Source organism: Panthera onca, chromosome D1 (genome assembly GCF_046562875.1).
Source record: "Panthera onca isolate mPanOnc1 chromosome D1, mPanOnc1 haplotype 2, whole genome shotgun sequence".
In the NCBI taxonomy this organism is placed as follows: domain Eukaryota; kingdom Metazoa; phylum Chordata; class Mammalia; order Carnivora; family Felidae; genus Panthera; species Panthera onca.
In genome coordinates, this window is record NC_138348.1 from 109,453,517 (window position 1) to 109,474,728 (window position 21,212).

The 21,212-nt window shown below is 38.2% G+C and overlaps 1 protein-coding gene and 1 non-coding gene across 3 annotated transcripts in view; one reads left to right on the top strand and one right to left on the bottom strand.

Moving 5' to 3' along the window:
• Nucleotides 1-21,212, top strand: part of GUCY1A2 (guanylate cyclase 1 soluble subunit alpha 2) — a 331,166-nt gene that overhangs the window by 54,285 nt on the left and 255,669 nt on the right. The window lies entirely within an intron of this gene.
• Nucleotides 14,821-14,940, bottom strand: LOC132662665 (small Cajal body-specific RNA 7). Its single transcript, XR_009602680.1, has one exon.

Below are 21,212 nucleotides of genomic sequence, written 5' to 3' on the forward strand. Positions count from 1 at the left end.
TCAGGTTTCTCTGCTCATGTCTCAGTAGCGATTGCTTCAAGAGAAAGGCAGTGATGCTGTGTCGGTATTTTGGACAAGAAAAGGTCCCAACTGGTATTCCCCATACCACAGACATTTGGTGAGTACTCTCAACCTATCAGGCCTCTGCTGGTTCTAGAGATTTGACAGTGACTCAGGCAAACATAATCTCTGCTGTCCTGGCATTGCCAGTTTTCAGAAGCTCATGGGAAAACCACATGACGTGAAGAATAGAACTTGTGTACTTAATGAGAAGAATGGAAGACAGCCATTTTAAGAGAAGTGGGAACACCATCCCCAAATAGGCTGAGAAATTTGGGATTCAAAATTCCTCTATGTGGTAATCGGGAGAACTGTGTTTTTTAAATTTTTTTTTTTTAACGTTTATTTATTTTTGAGACAGGGAGAGACAGAGCATGAACAGGGGAGGGTCAGAGAGAGGGAGACACAGAATATGAAGCAGGCTCCAGGCTCTGAGCTGTCAGCACAGAGCCCGACGCGGGGCTAGAACTCACGGACCGCAAGATCATGACCTGAGCCGAAGTCGGCCGCCTAACTGACTGAGCCACCCAGGCGCCCCTGGAGAACTGTGTTTTTAAAAAATCCTAAATCAAATGCATCCTTGGCTTTCTCCCTCTCATTCTCATGCTCTGTCTAATGCACACACACACCTATGTACATAAGTATATCTGTGGACGTGTATATAGACACACATCTATAAATTACATAGTGCTTTACTATTTATAAAAACTTGAATGTATATTATTTTGTACTCTGTTAAACGTTAACCTCTATGGTTAACTGTTGTCATTCCATTTTATGGATGAACTCATTAAAGCCCACATTGTGACTTACGCAAGATCACTTAGCTAATAAATGATTGAGGTTGGTTTGAATATAACTTTTCTAACTATAGGAAAAAAACATAGTTCTTTTTACCAGGTCACATTTTTTTGTGTCTGAAAATAGTAATTTTAACACATGTCCTATTTAAAAGAACCATCCCTGTTTCTTAAAAAAGAAAAGAAAAGAAAAGAAAAACCAACTTGGTGTGTGTGTGTGTGTGTGTGCATGTATTACCGTAAACTACTGTATGTGTGTGTACACACACACACACACACACACACACACACACACACTGTTTGTGTATATACTGTATCATGTACATATAATACTCCTTATTCATATATATACATACACACACACACACACACACACACACACACACACACACACACAACTTTGGCCAGTTCCTTGAACTAAAAGACATTTTACAAATAATTTTTGCTAATGACGATTCTGGCTATACAAGTATTCTTCTATGAAGATAGAAAAAAATAAGGATCTAGAGAGCAAGGGTTTTGAACTGATAAAGATGGGAGGAATCTGCTTATCCTTCTATTAAAGCACATTTCATGGTGTGCTTCCTGATTGTCTCCAGGTCTTTCTCTCCACCTTGACTGTGGGTACCTAGTGGTTAGGTGCTGTATTAATCCTTTGTAACCACACCAACAAGGCAGGGGGCCTGGAAGAGTAGGTGTCTGGGAAGTACTGTTGGAAGGACAAAGGCTGAGGAACTGTTTCAGAGGAAGGAAAGCTAAATACACTAGACAAATGCAGCGAATAATCCCGTATTGGATCCTGTGCTAGGAAAGAGCCATGAAGAACATTATTGGGCCATTAAATGAATTTGGAATATGGACTGTGGATTAGATAATATTGTCCAAAGTTAAATTTCCTCATCTTCAAAATTGTACTGTGGTTATGTAAGGGAACATCTTTGTTCTTAGGAAATATGCATTGAAGTATTTAGGGGTAAAGGAAAGGACCTGTGCCACTTAATTCTCAAATTGTGTGTGTGTGTGTGTGTGTGTGTGTGTGTGAGAGAGAGAGAGAGAGAGAGAGAGAGAGAGAGAATGAGAATAAGACAGATGAGATAAATTGTTAAAGAAAAAGGGAGTTTTGGTACTATTCTTGCAACTTTCCTCTAAGTTTGAGATTATATCAAAATGAAATATTTCTAAAAGCTGTTGAATAAAATTATAATTAAGATAGATAAGTCCAAAGGGACTTTTTATTTCTACTTGGTTGTAGCCCCAGTTAAAAAAAATCCAAACCCAAACTAAAACACCTGAATAAGAGCCTGTAGTCTGTTTTTATACTTAAGTGTGTTTTTTCCCCTAACCTCACTCATGAAAGCACCAAATTTTATACATGTAATCAGTGTCCAGAGTAGAGCCCATCTATGGGGTGCATTTCCTCATTCTGTGGTCTTGCTTATTGACCTAATGTAGCACTAAGGATCTTGTAGATGAAATTAGAATAGTGTCTGAACATAATCCTACTCTATTTTCCTAATACTGCAGGGAATTGGTCTCAGAACAGGTGATTCATGCCTCTACGTTCCAGATCATCTTATTGTTTTCCCTGTAGAAAAATATGCAGGAATGAGAGCATGTGTTTCCACACCATGAAAATGATAAAACTGCTGACTGCTTGTATTGCTTGTTAATCTCCTGATGCTCTCGTAAATGGCAGGTACACTCCACATACACCTTCCTTCTTGTAATCCCTTTACTCTTAGGGCAGTTTTGGACTTCCCAAATACGTTCATGGAATTCAGAAGCCTCATCAATCATTGACATAATCTCTCCTGTAGACTGTGATTTTTTTGATTGCTTCCCTGACATTTTAAATACCCAGGGTAAAAGATTTTTCACAGTCTGTCATCAGTCATTAGATACTATTGCAATGTACTATTAAAGTGTTTCTATGTTTGGGACGCCTGGGCGGCTCAGTCTGTTGAGCGTCCGACTTCGGCTCAGGTCATGATCTCACGGTCTGTGAGTTCGAGCCCTGCGTCGGGCTCTTTGCTGACAGCTCAGAGCCTGGAGCCTGCTTCAGATTCTGTGTCTGCCTCTCTCTCTTCCCCTCCCCTGCTCATGCTCTGTCTCTCTCTGTCTCAAAAATAAATAAAAACATTAAAAATAATAATAATAAAAAAAATAAAGTGTTTCTATGTTTAGTAGCAGTGCTTTCTGTCTCTGTCTATAGCAGTGTGTACAGTTAAACAGAATCTTCACCTTAAGCAGGACATCACGCTAAGTAGCTGTTCAGTATTTCAACTGAGCTAGTAGGAGTTCAAAGTGAACTATTTAGAGGTGATGAAAAACCCTTTGACTGAAACTATATATGGTTAAAATGACCTAGGCTCAGTCGTTGCAATTCCTAGTGGGTCAGAGCATCTGACACATGCTAGATATACTAATTTTCTTTCTTGTTGTACAGATGGAATACTTTTCAAGAACATATCCATTTTTTTAATGTTTATTTTTGAGAGAGAGAGACAGACAGACAGTATGAATGGGGGAGGGGCAGAGAGAGGGAGACAAAGAATTCGAAGCAGGCTCCAGGCTCTAAGCTGCCAGCACAGAGCCCAATGTGGTTCTCAAACTCAAGAACTGCGAGATCATGACCTGAGCCTAAGTCGGACACTTAACTGACTGAGCCACCCAGGCACCCAAAGAACCATATCCATTTTAAATGCATGTCTGTGTAATTCTTGAAAACCTTAATTGTTGTATAGAAATAACGGGATTTAAGTGAATTATACTCAAATTTCAAACTTGTTTAGGATCAGAAGCCAACATACAAGGCAGATAAATGTCATTTAATGTCTCCCTACGTATTTTTAACCACCCCCCTCCAATCTGACATCCAGACATGCATTTTCATGCTGTGACATACTTGACAATCTTGATCCTTAGGGGGCACAATTTTTAATTAAATGGTGGGCTGAATCTAGTTACTGATGGGAGGCAGAAATTTAAGTAACAGTGGTATATTCACAAACCGCTGTGGCTGCTTCTACTTTAGTACTCAAGAAAAATAGGGATTTGGGGGATAGAGTATATCTTAGTACTACTGTTACCACAAACAGGCTTGCCTGCCCTTGGTTTCATTCTTGTCTTATTTATCTACATATTTGGATCATTCTGATAAGTGAAACGGATGTTATAGTAAGCTTCACTGTTGGCTCAGTTCTACTGGCAGCAGAATTGTAGTTTATTGGTTCACTGTTTTAAAAGAAGATCGCCCATATTGTAAGGTTTGCACTTGGAACAAGGTTACCATGGTCACAAAGCTAAAAAAAAAATCTGTGTCTTTGCCTTCTAGGGCACCAGGCCAACCACTTCATTGTCACTGGGATAGAAAAAGCAAACTCTGTTGACCATTGACATGCTTCTGGAAGCTAGAAAGGAAATAGCAATATTCTGGCAAGTCCTGGGAATGGACTGAGGAGAGAAAAGCCATTTTTTTAAAATTTTGCTTTTAATTATGAATTTCTCTACCGCGCATTAAAGAAGTGCTTTGGAAAGCATGTGGCATCTTTTGTTGACTGAAAGTTCAAGATCTTACAGCTCTGTAACATCTTCTTCCTGTCAAGTACTAGATTTGGGTGACCTTTGGAAAATGCTTTTTTGTTTGCTTTCAAATATTAAGAAAGATTTCTCATAGAACCTTTGTTTTCTTTAGGAGTTAAGGAGTGGTAGGGCGGGGATAAATGTTTATATGAAAATGAAGAACTCTGAATCCAGACATTTTTGTTTTACATCTCCTTTGGGTCACGTGGCCCGTAAACTGACCTATTAAGCTGTCTATAAGAAGAAACTAAGCCTTTGGTGCTGTTTTCTTCCTCTTGCACCTTCTTTGTCCCATAGTTTTTCCTCCCTCCCCTCTGTAACAAGTAGAGTGTTTTCTTTGTCCTCCTCTGCTTGCTTGTGATGACCGTAGGGAGGGTCTGAGTGATAGGACACCAGTTGGATAGTAGGACGTGCTCACAAGGCACTGATGAAGTCAGCCTAATTTGAGAAATGACTCTTGTTTGGACATTTTAAGAGATAAGAACAGGAGATGATTCTTAGGTTAAGTCTCCAGGATCTGCCAGCGCATCTCAGAGGTAGACTGTGCTCAGCTTACTGTCTTCATTCCTCATCTGCCCCAAATTTAATGATTGGGGTTTTCACTAAAATCACCCAGTCTTTGGCATTCTTTTGCATTGATTTGTTGTATGTGTCCTATTGTGATAATGACAAAGTTGGCTTACTGGTTTTTGGCTGACAGAGTGCTTTTATTAGTGATTATTTTATTCTTCCTTAAATTTTCCTCATTGGTCCCTCTGCTAAGTTGTGCATAAATGAGGATCTAACACGTACCCATGTGGGCTCTCACTGTTACCACCACCACCACTTTTGCTTTGGAATGGGAATAATTTAAGAACTTAAAGCCACGGACTTATTAGTATCCAGTCCATATTTTCTGCATTATCTACATTTCTATATTAATGAGCCCCCTCATGTTTCAGTTAAAATTTAAAGCAACCTAAATATTCATTTATTCATTCACACATCTACTGAACAAATATATATTGTACACTGGGTACCTTGTGTAGGCTCTGATTTACTCAGCCAAGTATAATGGAATGCTATATAAATTCATTATAGAGCATTCTGTTCTCTCTTTCTCTTTGGGCTTCTGAAGCATCCTGTTCCGAGCCTTGGGTCAAAGACACTATAATGCAGAACATAATCTGCCCTGATTCCTTAGTATATCTTCCTATTAGACTTAGTTGTGCCATATTACAACCTATAAACCTTTAGTATCAGTAGATTGAAACCTTCCCATCCTCTTGGTAATGGCCCACACCTTAGATTTTTTTGAAGAAATAATTCAAAACAAGAAGAAGAATCTTTAAATAATGGCTCGATGGCGTTTATTGAATGCTCTTTATAATGACAAAATATTGGCAACAACCAACCGTCTTACTGTGAGGAAATGGTCAATTAAAATATGATCTGCTTCCGAGGACATTAAGCAGCTGTTGCAGTGAGAACAGTGTGGCAAGATGACACTGTGGTGTGGGAGAATGTTTATGATGTTGTGATAGCCTGATTTCCCCAGGAAACAGATGAAGATTTGTGCTCAGGAACCCTTAGGATCAGTGACACAACCAGGCAAACCCCTGTAGGTTTCAAGTCCTGAGAATAACGCTTTGTGGCTCGCAGCTCCACCCTCCAATCATCCCTTTTTCTGAAAGTTAGGTAGCACGTGTTTACAGCTTTGTAGTTTCACCAGACTACTTCCTTGTGAGTATGTGAAGAAAGGAGAGGCTCCAGCGTTCATGTGCTGTCACAGGAAAGGACTCTGCTTAGCTTTTCACAGTTACCCTCCATGGAGACCAGGAAGCCTCATCTTTGCATTGCAGTGCATGTCTTTGGATGCAGGCTGCCCTGGGGAGGGGACAGGACATTGGGCCAGGCAGCCTTATTTAGCTGAAGGCAATTCTAGAGCAAGACTCGGCTGAGCACCGACAGCCACAAATAACCCCAGCATCTGTTAGAGATAAATGATTACACACACACAAAAAATAGACAGAAACCAAGTGTTTTTGTGTCCATTGTGAATCCAGCTTTGTAAAATATGTGTATGGGTATGTACAGAAACTGGAAGGGGACACAGAAAAAAATGAGCACAGCTATGTCACAAAAGCGAAAGAAGTCATCAGGGCATAACTCTTTCCCCAAAGAAACCGTGAATCCAAACAGATCGCAGGTTCCTTTACAGTAACAGAGGAGCTCAGGTGTATATGGTCTCCTCTCCTGATTTAAAAATATGGCCATTTTTGTTAATTCTTGTGTGTCTCAGGCTTGCCTTTGCGTTCTATTCGTGGTATATGTCTGGATGTGGTGTGATGAATGTAGCTCAGTGTTCTGTCAGATTCCCATGGAAATAGTAACACACATCAACAATCTCTGCTCATCTTTTTCTAAGGTGGCCTCACCCATGATGCCGAAGACACAGTGGCTGTGCATTCAGTTCCTCTGGGTGCCATCAATACTGTTTTTCCATAGTCCTCAATTGATTTTCTACCTGGCCTAGCATCTTCTGTATGCATGACATAAAGGGAACGGAGTATGAAAACTGTGGATGGGTCAGAGCAAATAAATCAAATAGGACACTGGAAAACAGTTTGCAGTGTATACTCTAGTGAGGATGAATAAATACAGACATCTCTTTTCCCCAGTTAGAACACATATACACACAGGGCTGAAACCTGGCGTCAAAGCATCTCACATTAGCTCCTCTTACCTCAAATAGACCTCTTTTTCTGCCGCTTTCTTGTTCCCTTCCTCCTCATAACTTGTAATGTCCTTCCAAAACACACATGCCATGTATCTTTTTTCTCATGTACTCTTGCCTTTCACATCCATTTAAGATCATTCTTTTGAGCTGCCTTTAATGCATTTTGAATTAGTTCTTTGAAAATAAGATGAGAAGACAAAGGAGAGCCTGTGAGCTATTTTCAGGGACTTTAAAGGATTTTTGTGGGGAGAGAAGAGGGTATAATAGAACCAGTGAGCCAAAGTGATAGGAATAGATTGTTTCTCTGTGGAAGAAGGAAGGAACTATGTGATCACTAGAGATAGTATTGGGAGAGCATGCTTCAGGAGTTCCTCATCACGGGTGGTGTAGAAGTAGACGAAGGATGACTATTTATGAGGAATACTATATATTTTTAAGTTTATTTATTTATTTTGAGACAGAGCACAAGCTGGGGAGGAACAGAGAGAGAGAGAGAGAGAGAGAGAATCCCAAGCAGTCTCCACACTGTCAGTGCGGAGCCTGATGCAGGGCTCGAACCCACGAACCATGAGATCATGACTTGAGCTGAAATCAATAGTTGGACACGTAACTGACTGAATGACCTAGGTGCCCGAGGACTACTGTATTTTGACAGAGGTTAGACTGGCTAGTGCAGTTCCAGGGCATCTGATAACTTCGTGTCACTGATCTTGTGTGAAATAGTGTACCTACAAATGCTCTTTTAAATAAACATGCACATAGTCCCATGCTGTTGTCCTCCAGAAGGACTTAATTACTAGGATTGGTTCTTTGTAAATTCTGTAAAGGCTGCCATGTGCTAACTGTAATAGCCACATCGTGGACGTATGATGTACTAATTTCTGTCACACTTAAAATCTGATGCTATTGGATAAGGAAGCACATAGATTTAGTCTTTGGCTAATTTCTACCTAATTCATTTGGAAAGTGGTAAAAATTTTCAGATTCTCCTCAATTTTATTTCTTTACTGTAACACAATTTTCATTCCAAATCCTAATCGTTTCTGTACAAATTGGTCAGACACGTAGCTCCCAAGACTGGGTTGCAGCAGTTCAGGAGGGTGAATCACACAGCTGAACAATTGTAGAGGCGTAGCAATTAAAGAGGCATTAGCAGTGATTAATGGCTCCGAGTAAGCCCTCTGAGGATCTGTCCTTGTGGAAATGAGACTCTCCTGCCATCGCTACGGTGGCCTCCAATTTGAACAGGGCCAGCCATCATCAACAGAAGCCAGAGTCCATGCATATTTGCACTGTGATTCCCTCTCCAACCTTCTTAGCCACCAGGTGAAAGATTGGGAGAGGTACAGGCATGAGAAATGATGAGAGCAGGTCTCTGTGGGGAGATGCCAAAGCCTGTGAGCCATTGCCCTATTTACACAATGCAAAAATGCAGGTTTTGGGTACTGGGCTGAAGCAGGTGCTTGGCCAGCTCCTCTTTGTAATTAGATTGTGTGTGTTTGTGTGTGTTCTTTGAATCTGTACCACACTGCTGCTGGGCTTTTGGCTTAGTATCTTCCACAGCAGCGTGCCAGGGTGCTGGGGAAGGAAGGCTGGAAAGTGTGAGGAGCCCTTTGTCACCAGACAGGTGGCCCACAAGCATAGCACAGGCTCTGATAAGGCCACTTCATGATCCATGTGCTGCCCTGAGTCTGTCCATTTCTTAGTTCTCACCTGTCGCTATGTTTTGGTAAAGGAAGAAGAATTCATCAAATAAGCATTTACATCTATTAAACTGGTCATTTGGTAGAACTTTTCCATGCTTGTGTAAAAAGACTGCCATTAAGTATTGAAGGGTCTGAAAAACAGAAAGGGAAAAATTATATATCAACAACATAGTCCAGTATACCTACTATATATATTATACAATACATACATCCTATACATTAGACATGAACAGTTACACACAGCTGTATTTGTTAACATATTATTGATTCTTCTATCTGTTTACCCAGAAAATCCACTATGGGCAAGTCAGTGTGCCAGTGATTAGGGTTACAGCCATGGTCTTAGCTTCTCTAAAACTCAGTGTTTCTCTTCCAGGACCTTTACATAATGTTCTTTTGTTCTGGAATGGTTTTCTTTCTGTCTGTTCCTTCTTGGCTGCTTAGATGACTTGTATTTATCCTTCACTTTTTAAAGGATGCTTTCTTTGACCCAATAGATTATATTATGTCCCTGTTACATGCCCTCAAGTACTATGCCCTTGTCATTTTAACACTAACATCGTGTGTCTTCTTTTGGATTATTGTTGTATTACGTATTCAGTTAGTGGATTATTCATTCTTTCCTGTAGCTCAGTAAGAGTAAGAGCCATGTCTGTTCTGATCAGTAGAGTATTGCCAGTACTCAGCATGGAGACTCAACCAGAGCAGGTGTTCCTTCGTTTTCTTTAATTTCTATAAAGCAGTGAATACATGTTAAATAAGATGTAACTCTTGTCTTCAGAGAGGTCAAGTCTGGTGAGGGGGTGCACAAACCAGCAAGTATCATGGGATAAATTCTAGGGGGTAATCACAGTGTGCTTGAGAAGCCCAAAAGCAGAGGCAGCTCAGCCTGAGGGTCAAGGAAAGCGTTCCAGAGGAATTTTGGTGTGTGGATCTGCAAGGTGAGTCTAAGCAGATGACTAGCTAAGTGGGTTAGGAGAACAGAATTCCAGTAAAGAAAACAGAAGAAAACGGAAAGCGAGCATATGCAGGAGCCTGTACACGAGGGAGAGTTTGTTGAGCATGTTTGGGAAACTCCCAAGTGGTTCCTTCTGGCTTGTGCAGAGATGTGACACGGGGAAATTGGCAAAGGTGAGGATGGACCCAAAGGGAAAGCCGGGTCAAACTTTGCTGGGTTTGTATTTTATTCTAAAGGCAGTGGACAGTCATGGGGGGGGGAGCTTTAAGCAGAGAAATGATATGGAAGATTTGTGGTTTCGAAGAGTGCATAGAAAATGGATTGCAGAGAGACTGGAAAGCAGAAAAGTTGGTTAGGAAGCTGTTGAAATAATTCTAGACTATTAATCATGGCGGCCTAAACAAAGTGGTATTTAGGACAGAGAGACTGACAGACTATTGGGAGGTATAGCGTGCACATGGAGACAGACACATGCACACACCCACACGTGAACTTTTACGAAAATAAAATTGTACTATACACATTATTCTGACAGTTGTATTTATTTCATTAAAATTTATTTATTTATTTATTTATTTAAATTTAGATCTTATCTCTTACAAACTCAAATATGTCTTGATGTCTGTTTGTATGTTTGCCACTTTTGATTAAGAGATACATGTACTGTCCTAGATTTTCTTCTATAGTATTTATTGTTTTGTCTTTTACATTTTAAGCTTCTAAGTGATCTACAGTTTGATTTTGTGTGTGATCTGAGTTAGGATTTACTTTTGTTTTCCACATGGCTAGTGCCATTTATTAGGTAAACCATTCTTTCCCCCATTGAATTAAAATACTATTTTGTGCTGCATTAAAACTTGTCATATGCACAGTTTTACTTCTGAATTCTCTATTGTGACTCAGTGATCTCTCTGTTTGTCCCTATGGAAATAAGAAATTTAACTGTGGTCTTTTTCATTTATTCTAGTGTCTGTTTGCTCCCCAGTATTCCTATTCAAGCATTCTGCGCTATTCTAGATACTTATTCTTACATAGGAATTTTAAAATTACTATACTGGCAAGAAGCCAGCCTGGAAATGCATTAAACGTCTACATTAATTTTGGGGGAATATATAGTTTCATAATAGTATGTCTTTATATTCTAAAATACAGAATATTTTCCCATTCGTTAGGTTTTGTTTGCTGTGTTAAGATTTAATACTTTTCTTAATATAAGTTCTATGCCTTTCTCATGTAGTCATGTTGACTACAGTTTTTTATTTCTACTTAGAATATTTTCCCATTTCTACTTCTAGTTTTTTATTGCTAATACAGAGAAAAGCTATTGATTCTAAACTTATTTTATATTCAGCTACTTTAGCACAGTTTTAAAATACTAGTCTTTTTTTTTTTTTATAAAGTGTATGTTGTAAAGAAATCTAGTAAGCAAGAAAGAGCCTCCAATCAGAAGACTTTCTACGTCTTCTTCATTAGCAAAAAGATAATTTTACTCTTTTTTCCAGTGTGTATACTCATTATCTCCTAGCATGTGCTGGAAACTCCAACCTACCTTGAATAGCAAAGATGATGCCAAGCCCACTCATCTAATCTCTGACTTTAGTTGAAATGTGTTTAGTGTTTTATCCTTTGAACAAAAGTTTTACTTCCAGTTTTTGGAAAGCAGCATTTAATTATATTGGAGCAGTTTCTTTATATCCCAATTTTACTCAAAATTATTAAGACCATTAAATTTCAGACTCATCAGAAACTACTGATAGAATTTTACCGTTTTCTCATTTAATTTTATTCATGTAGATGATATTTTTTTGTTGATAGATTTTCTGCCATTGATCTATGTTTTTATTTCTGATATAAATACTATTTGGTCAGAATGTATTATTCTACAAATTTATAGATTCATTTTGCTACTATTCTAGTAAATATTCATAAGAGAAATTGGTTTTACTATACTATGTCAAGTTTTGGTATTACAGTTGTGTGGTCTTAATAAAAATAATTGAGTGATTTTAATATTTTTTTCTGTGGCCTGGAAATATTTAAATAACTGGAATTATTTATTTTAACGACTAGTCAGAACTCACATTGCCCATTTCTTGGTGAATTTTGATCATTTCTATTTTGCCATAAAATTATCTATTTAACATTACATTTACACATGCAATTGTATGTGGCAAACATTGCAATTTTTTTTGATTCCTCTATTTCTTCTTAATATGTGTCTATGTCTTCTTTCTCATTCCTAATTTAGTGTATTTTTCTTTTAGTTTCAGCTTTTACCTATTAAGTTTTTAAAACCTTGGAGCACCCGATTGGCTCAGTGGGTTAAGCGGTCAACTCTGGTCCAGGTCATGATCTCACGGTTCGTGAGTTCAAGTGCTGTGTTGGGTTCTGTGCTGACAGCTCAGAGCCTGGAGCTGCTTTGGATTCTGTGTCTCCTTCTCTCTCTGCCCCTCCCCTGCTCATGCTCTTTCTATCTCAAAAATAAACTTAAAAAAAAAAAAAAAACTCAACACAGTTTTCTTAATTTTACAGTTTTTATTTGCTTACTTTTTGCTGGAAACATTGATTACATTTTTGAGTACAGTTTTTGCTGTGCCTCAGGATTTGTATGAAGTAGTTTCTTTTCATTGCTTTCTACAAGTTATAATTCTAATTTTGATTGTCTCTTTAATTCAACAGAGTATTGCTCACCTTCTAAATAGATAGGACTTTGGGTTATCTTTTTGTTATTTACAAATATTTATTATTTTTATTACTATTATAAAATGTCATCTGCAAAATCTTTACTTAAATATATATTACGGGAATTTTCGACCAAGTATTTGAGGAATTTTTATAATTCTTCCTATGTATGCAAACACATATATGAAAGCACATGCATATATGTGTGTGTGTGTGTGTGTGTGTGTATGTGTGTGTATACTTATGCATATATGTGTTTGGACTTTGCTTGTGTTATTTTAATTTCATTTTTCCATTGACCTTACTTTTTGATCAGTTTTTATTTTTTATTGCTGATATGTATTTAATTAATCATTGACTTTGCTTTTTTAATCTTTGATCTTTTTGATTCTGAAAAAGGCACATTAAAGTTTCCCACTATAATTTTATTTTTATTAAGTACATTTATTGTTATGTTGTATATGTTATTTAATTTCTCTATGATTTTGCTTTTCTGTTAGATGCATATGATCCTGAGAGATCTATATTAAAGTTTCCCAGGAGAATTGTATAGGATTCCTTCATTCTTAATTTTTAAATATATGAGCTTTATTGAAATATAATTCACATACCTTATAATTTAAACGTACCCATTTAAAGTGTATTCTTCAGGGTTTTTAGTATACCCAAAGTTGTACAACCATCACTAAATCAATTTTAAAACATCACTACATAAAAAAAAAAAAATGTATCCATTAGCAATCAGTTCCTAATGGTTTTTACTTTGTGTATTTAACGGCAATGTTGATTGGTTTAAGTCTTCTTTATATTTTGTGGTTTTGTTATATAATGTCTCTCTTTATCCTGATTTACATTTTTAGCTTAAATTCTGCCTGGCTTGATATTAATCCTGCTCCTTGCTTATTTTTCTTGTAGTTTTCTGGAAGTCGTTGCCTACTGATTTATTTTTAAATCACTTTTTATAAGTGCCCCTCTTGTGGATGAAAAGAGAGTTCCTGCCATTTGACGGGAGGTTTTGCTTATACTTACAGAAATGCATAATTTACTTGATTTTCTTTCTTCTGTCCTGATTTCTGATTATTTTCCAACCTCTTTCCTTATCATTTTCTGTATTGATGAAGTTGAATCAACATATGTGCAGGGGTGTGTGGGTGGCTCAGTTGTTTGAGTGTCTGACTCGATTTTGGCTCAGGTCATGATCTCACAGTTAGTGAGTATGAGCCTCACGTGGGGCTCTGTGCTTACAGCTCAGAGCCTGCTTGGGATTCTGTCTCTCCCTCTTCCTCTCCCTCTCCATCTCCCTGCTTCTCCCCTGCTGGTGTGCATGCTTACTCTTTCTCTCTCTGCAAATAAACTTAAATATAAACATATGTTTTTACCTTCATAATTTGAAAGTTCTACTGTGCTTGCCCATAACTGATTACCTTCATTTGCTGTTACTCAAATTAGACCCACATTTGTCTCATGGTCTTAAAACAAATTATTACCTGTTTTCCTACTAAGACTGTATTTTATCTCTCCTCACCCTGATTCCATTGAGAAGAGACTTTTAGAATGCTGATAATGCCTTCGTTCCCAACCTCCCAACTCCTGGATTTTACTCCGATTGCTTAGCTCCAGATTATGGATAAAATACATCTTGGAGGAGTCAATAGTTTCTCTTTGCCCTTATTTCATGAATTTTTATTTAACACTTACTAATTTGCAGATAATCTGTCATTATCCTGTATCCCATTATCCCGTGTGTTAGTGTGTGTGTGTGTTTGTGTGCGTGCGCGTGTGCCCTTATTAAATCTGGCTGAGGGGCGCCTGGGTGGCTCAGTGGGTTAAGCGGCCGACTTCGGCTCAGGTCACGATCTCGCGGTCTGTGGGTTCGAGCCCCGCGTCGGGCTCTGGGCTGATGGCTCAGAGCCTGGAGCCTGCTTCCGATTCTGTGTCTCCCCCTCTCTCTGACCCTCCCCCGTTCATGCTCTGTCTCTCTCTGTCTCAAAAATAAATAAATGTTAAATAAATAAATAAATAAATCTGGCTGGAACTTGTGCCTTTCCGTCTAAAGATGCAGGATTTTCTACAGCTCAGGGGGAAATTCTATTTTGGGTTTATATTTCTTCCTCCATTGGTTTTTTCTTCTCATTCTAGATCACACTGTTTTTAGAGGTCGTACTTTTCATGAATTGTGCTATTAAATCTGTTTTATAGTCAACAGAGGAATCCAGACAAATATATATAATACAAGGGGATATCTGGTATTTTATAAGAAAGGCACACAGATAGGCTTTGCTGTTTGAAAGGGAAGAGAAACAACTGATAATATTGGAGTGTAATTTTATGATGCTCTTTTTTTAAAACTTAGATTAATCTCTTAACTTACATATTAAAAATTTCCAATCATACAACATTTGACACCCAGTTATCTCTATTTCATCATTTCCATAGGATGCGCTGCTTTTTAGGTGTAGTTTCTTGGTGAAAAATGTATCCCAGACTGTAAATGTAGCCCAGATTATAGAGTCTGGCTTCACCTCTATTATGCCATATTTCTCACTATTAAAATTTATATCCTATGCATATTTTAAAGTATATCTTAGCATATTCTCCAATTTAAAAACTTTAAACTTAACCATCACAAATGTCCCTGAAGCACTTAATTTGCCTTTGATAATACCTACTCCTTTGGATATTCAGTAATTAATCTTAAATATATTAGAGAGTTCCCTGTTGTTAGCAAATTCTTTGTTAGCTCAAAGGTGTTAAAACCCTATATATTTTTTTAAGAATCTGACTGTATGCTCTGTTTTCTTTAAGTGTATCATAAAATTTGAAACAATTAATTTTGGTTCACTTATATTTAAAAGTAAATATATGACATAGTTGTGTTCCTTTTGGAGAGGGGCAGAGGTGCCACAAATGCAGTAAAAGGAGAATGATTTGCTTCTAAAATAGTAGAAACTCATTGTTTAACTCTTCACAGATTAAGGCCAAGATTGATAAGGATCTTTCTTTTCACTATTATACCTATACTGTTACTTACTTAACTCCAGAATATCCGGAAACTACAGAGGTTTTATATCACCCCAACAGAGATTCAAATGAAACTGCATTGATAGATCAGATTGAAAACAGTTTTCTTTAAAATTACAATTCAGGCAATGGCATTTCTTTTTTTTTCTCATGAATATAATTTATTGTCAACTTGGCTTCCATACAGCACCAGTGTTCCTCCCAACAAGTGCCCTCCTCAATGCCTGTCACCCATTTCCCCCTCTCTCCTGCGCCCCATCCACCCTTAGTTTGTTCTCTGTATTTAATAGTCTCTTGTGGTTTGCCTCCCTCCCTCTCTGTATCTATTTTTTCCCCTTCCCTTCCCCCATGGTCTTCTGTTCAATTTCTCAAGATCCACATAAGAGTGAAAACCTGTGATATCTGTCATTCTCTGACTGATTTATTTCCCTCAGCATAATACCTTCCACTCCCAGTGGCATTTCTTTTGAGCCTTTCTCCTTTGTTATTATTTAGACATATGCGTATAGTATTTACCGGTAAGTCTCCCCTGGGAGGCTGAGACCAACTTCAGTCATTTCTTTATAGATTGGCAAGACACTAGAATAATATTTTTATTAAAGTGTCATCTGGGTTTCAAACTAGCTCACAAAGACCTTAGGGTCTTCCTGATAAAAGTATTGTTTCTGGACAAATACTATATGCTGTCACTTCTATGTGGAATCTAAAAAATGCCAAATTCACAGAATGGCGATTCCCAGGGTCTGGGAGGTGGGGGATTGGGGAGATGTTAGTCAAAGGGTACAAACTTCCAGTTAGAAGATGAATATGTTGTTGGGATCTATTGCACAGCTTTGTGAGCATTGTTAACAATGATGTATTATATGCTTGCATGTTCAGAGAGTAGATCTTAAATGTTCTCACTACCAAAAACAAACAAAAAAAGTAATTATGTGGCATAATGAAAGTGTTAGCTAACACTATGAGGGTAATCATTTTGCAATATATAAATGTATCAAAAGAACACTTTGTACACCTTAAAGTTATACAATATTATATGTCAGTTATAGTGGAGGAAGGAAAGCTGAAAAAATGGTTTCTCCAAGAGGATGATTATCTCCTTAAAATATTGGAATCTCTTTACGGTTTGGACTGGAGATATAGTTGTGCTTGAGGGACATTACTTAAAATTAAAAAAAAATTTTTTAATGTTTATTTTTGAGACAGAGAGAGACAGAGCATGAATGGGGGAGGGTCAGAGAGAGGGAGACACAGAATCTGAAACAGGCTCCAGGCTCTGAGCCATCAGCACAGAGCCCGACGCGGGGCTTGAACTCATGGACCACGAGATCATGACCTGAGCCGAAGTCGGCCGCTCAACCCACTGAGCCACCCAGGTGCCCCGAGGGACATTACTTAGATGCAAATTTGATGGAGCCTAAATAATTAAAAGATAATTATGGGGCATCTGCAGCTCACAGAAGTGAGTAGCTGGTAGGTATTCACCTCCTCAGTTGATATTTGGTCCACATAAGGATACATTTGCTGCTTTGGTGTTTTCCTGTGTTAGTGGAGACCCGTGCCCTTCCTGGGTGACAAGGATGGTCTCTGGATCTAAAAAAACACTAATTGTACTCTTTTATTGATACATCTTCCCCTAGAGGACCCAGGACCCCAAATGTACAATGCTGTGTATTTGGTGCTATCTCTCTCTAATTACTTGGTTCTCAATGAAGGTAATATTTCCTTTTCCAAGTATAGTGGTCATATTTGTTACAGTTTTATAAAGGAAGTAATTTTAGCTCTCCAATAATATTAATTCAGCTGAAAACTTTTTGTTTTACTTTACTTGTCACACACTCCTTAACCCCTTACACCCAGTAGTCTGCCCCACTCCTCCACTAAAATTGCTGTCAAAGGTCCCCAAAGTGCTGACCAATCCATTTTACAGTTTTCTGTCTTTCTTTTACTTGACTTCACTGTGACATTTGATAGCTGTTGACTGCTCCTTATAACTGCTTTCTGTTGACTTCAGTGATACATTAATTCATTGACCATCCAGCTAATACATATTAAGCATCTCCTAAATGACAGGCAAAATGCTAGGTATTGATTAAATAACAGTGGGCAAGACGTGCATTTCTTCCCTCGCACAGATGTTTTCCTCTGTGTTTATTTCACAAGATGTGGTATCAGACATACTTCACCTCGAGACCTACCTTTGCTACGTATAGTTGTGTGAACTTGGGCAAATGTCTTAACATTTTTCACCTGTAAAATGAAGACAATTAAAAATATCTACTTGATAAGAATTTTTTAAAGTGTAAAGTGATCTATGAAAATATTTGGCACATTGCTTAATATTCTTCTCACTGGGACCTCTCTAGTTCAGTCAATGTAGGCTTTTAAAGACATTATAGCATCTCTCTGGCTGGTGCCTTTGACTCTGGTCTTGGTGCTCAAAAGTCCAGGCTCGGTGTTGCCCATCAGTTAACAGCTCACCCCCTCATTCCTATTCCCCAGATGCTATCCACTTACCGTTTGCCCATCCCTGACCAGGCTGGGCTTTCCCACTTCTCTGGTTCATCACTGTATTCATTCTCTGTATTCCATTACTGTCCATCTGTCAGCGTGACTGTGCCTTCCTTGTTGGGTTTTTGAACACCCACTTTTATTCAAGTTCTTCTTCAGACACTATCAGAGGCATGGGGCTCAAACCCATGCCTCTAACAGAGGCAAACAGGAAAACCTGTGGAGGAGGGGGTCACACATTCTTTTCTCCATTGTCCATAAGTATTCCCGTTTGCCTCTGTCACAGCCTAATCACACTGTGACTTAATTATCCCTAGAGGCTCATATCAGAAAAGAATGTGTCTAGGTGTCTAGGTACCCTTAAATGTGGCATGACTGTGGTTTTAGATACTTTTTAAATTTTTACTTAATTTTTTATTTTTTATATGTTTATTTTTGAGAGAGGGAGAGAGAGGAAGGGAAGGAGGGGGAGGGCCAGCGAGAGAGGGAGACAGAGGATCTGAGGCAAGCTCCATGCTGACAGCAGAGAGCCCTAATGTGGGCCTTAAAGTCACAAACCGGGAGATTGTGACCTGAGCCGAAGTCGGACGCTTAACCACCTAAGCCACTCAGGTGGCCCAACAGTAATTTAAAATTTTAACTTGTTAATAAAAGCACATTTATTGTAAGTTTTGCCTCTAGAGGAACATATTCTTATAGACCCAAAGGTCAAGCTGTCATAGCATCTTCTGACATGAACACATGAGCATGGTCTGTATGTTTTATGTGATTTGCTGTAAGTAGGGGGTTTGCATCCTCGTAAGTGGGATATTGGAAGTGAGAACTGTACCACTTGTCTGAGCTGAACTACTTTCTCTGCGCTTTCTGAATTTTGAGATAAGGTTTAAAATGGAACTATTTGTAAAAGTTACAGTGATCTTTCCCTAGTTTTACATGTTTCCAACTTGAAGAACTTCTTTTATGATCCTGTAAAGTTTAATAATTGTGAAAACAAAAGTCTTTTTTTTTAATGTTTATTTAGAGAGAGACAGACAGATTGACATGGAGGGGAGGGGCAGAGAGAGACAGTGAGAATGAGAGAGAGAGAATCCTAAGCAGGCTCTGTGCTGCCATCACAGAGCCTGATGTGGGACTGGAGCCCACAAACCATAAGACCATGACCTGAACCAGAATCAGGAGTTGAACGCTTAACTGACTGCGCTACCCAGGTGCCCCCAAAATCTTAATTAGTTAATTGAGTACTGTGATTTTATAGAATTACCATGTATAGTATTTGGGTGTGATAGTAGAAATATTCTAGCTTTTCTTTGTTGGTACAAGTGACTCTAGTATCCGGGCAGGCCTCGGTGTCTTTATTTCAGAATTAACAGCCCTTGTACCCTCAGGTAGAGAAGTGCTTTGTAAGATAGCAGGGATTCCTAGCAGATAGAATGCTGTACTCACAGAGTAGTTTTTATTTTGTGCTCCTGGTGAATTTACTTGTTATTTTCTGGATGATTTTTTGGGATTCTGGCAATGAAAATAGAACATAAGCTTACTATATTATGTTTAATCTCTGTTCTTAATAACTCTGAGGGCTTTTTCAATGTTATAAAAAAAAAGCAAGTTAGAAGAAATTTTTTTTTTCTTTTTTGCGCATAAAGACTCTGAGTCCTTTTAAGATAGAACTCTTCAAACTATAGAAGCAATTCATGGGATGTTTTAGTGACTCATTGAATTTTGTTGTTCAGGGAGTATAATCAGCTTATAGGAATTTTTATTTATTTTGAATTTAGTTTTAATTAGAATGTTGTAATTGAAAAATTTGATAGCAACCAAGAAGGGATATACATTTGAAGGGATATACATTTAAATTGTATTAGGACTTTTTAGTTATGTATCGATGGTGATACAGAGATTTGGTGTAGGAAGACATTTTAGGGAACGAGTCTTCAGACTGTCAGTAATCAAACCAATGGTATATTTTTAGAAGCCAAGAGAAGGGAGATTTAGGAGAGTAAGATGATGATACAGTCAAATTAAAAGAAAAACAACAAACCAGGTTAACTAAGGTAGGGATGAAGCAGTATGTATTGCTTTAAGCAATTGGAAGAGTAGTTTCAGTGGAGCCATTGGGACAGGAGCCAAATTGCAGTGAGTGTCGTCCACCTTTTTTTCTTCCACGCTGGAGAACTGGACAGATAAATGCTATTATCATCAGTTGAGCTGGTCTTACTGCTCGTGATTGCAGCCTACGTTGAAGGGCAATCTTGTACCATGACCATGTAAGATGTGCGCTCATGTTTTTATCTTGATAGGTGACTTTGTCAGCTTGACTTGAATGTCAAACCTGTGAAAGTAAAATTAATATGAAATTCTTCTTAATAAAAGGACTCTTTTTCTCTTAGGTTTTCTACTTTTTTTTTCATTTCACGTTGATTTTCACATTCATTTCACTTTTTTTGTCCAACTGACTACTTCACTTGGCTGTCACAAAGTTTATACTCTCTAATACTCTCTCAAAAAATATTTGGTGTCTTTTGACTGTGTTTTTCAAATAGTAGTGTTGACTCTGCTTTATTCCCTGATTTCTGCATGGGGAGAACCCTTAGGGAATAATAAATGTAGGAATAGATAGCAAAGCGAGCCATAGACAGCCCAGATGGCTCTGCCTTGAATAGGACACTGGCAGAGTGACCTTCTGTTTTTTTCCCAGTCTGGCCTTATCTTCAGGACCTCCTTGCAAGATGGAGTAGACGAGGCAAGAAAATATGAATATATGAACTTAAAATGTGTTGATTTCAGCCAAAGTCAAAGGAGAAGCAACAGACTGACTCTGTATAGAAGTTTCCTTTAGTCTACACCCTCAATCATACATGGGTGTTGTATCCTTCCTCTATGGACCGTAAATTCCCTCCATATTTTCCCTCAGATCATCCTTAAGGATGGATCTAACTAGATCACATGTGACTGGTTCTAATTTCTACATAGTGCATTGCATTGTGTGTGTGTGTGTGTGTGTGTGTGTGTGTGTTTACCATTCCTTATACCTCCATTATTATAAGATAGAGTTCCTCTCGCCATGGCAGGTGGGAGTGAATGTGAACTGGGAAGACAAAGACTTTTAACTCTTTCTTTTGAGATTACAGACTCTTGGTTACTCTCAGTTTTGTGGGTGAAAGAATGCAAATCCA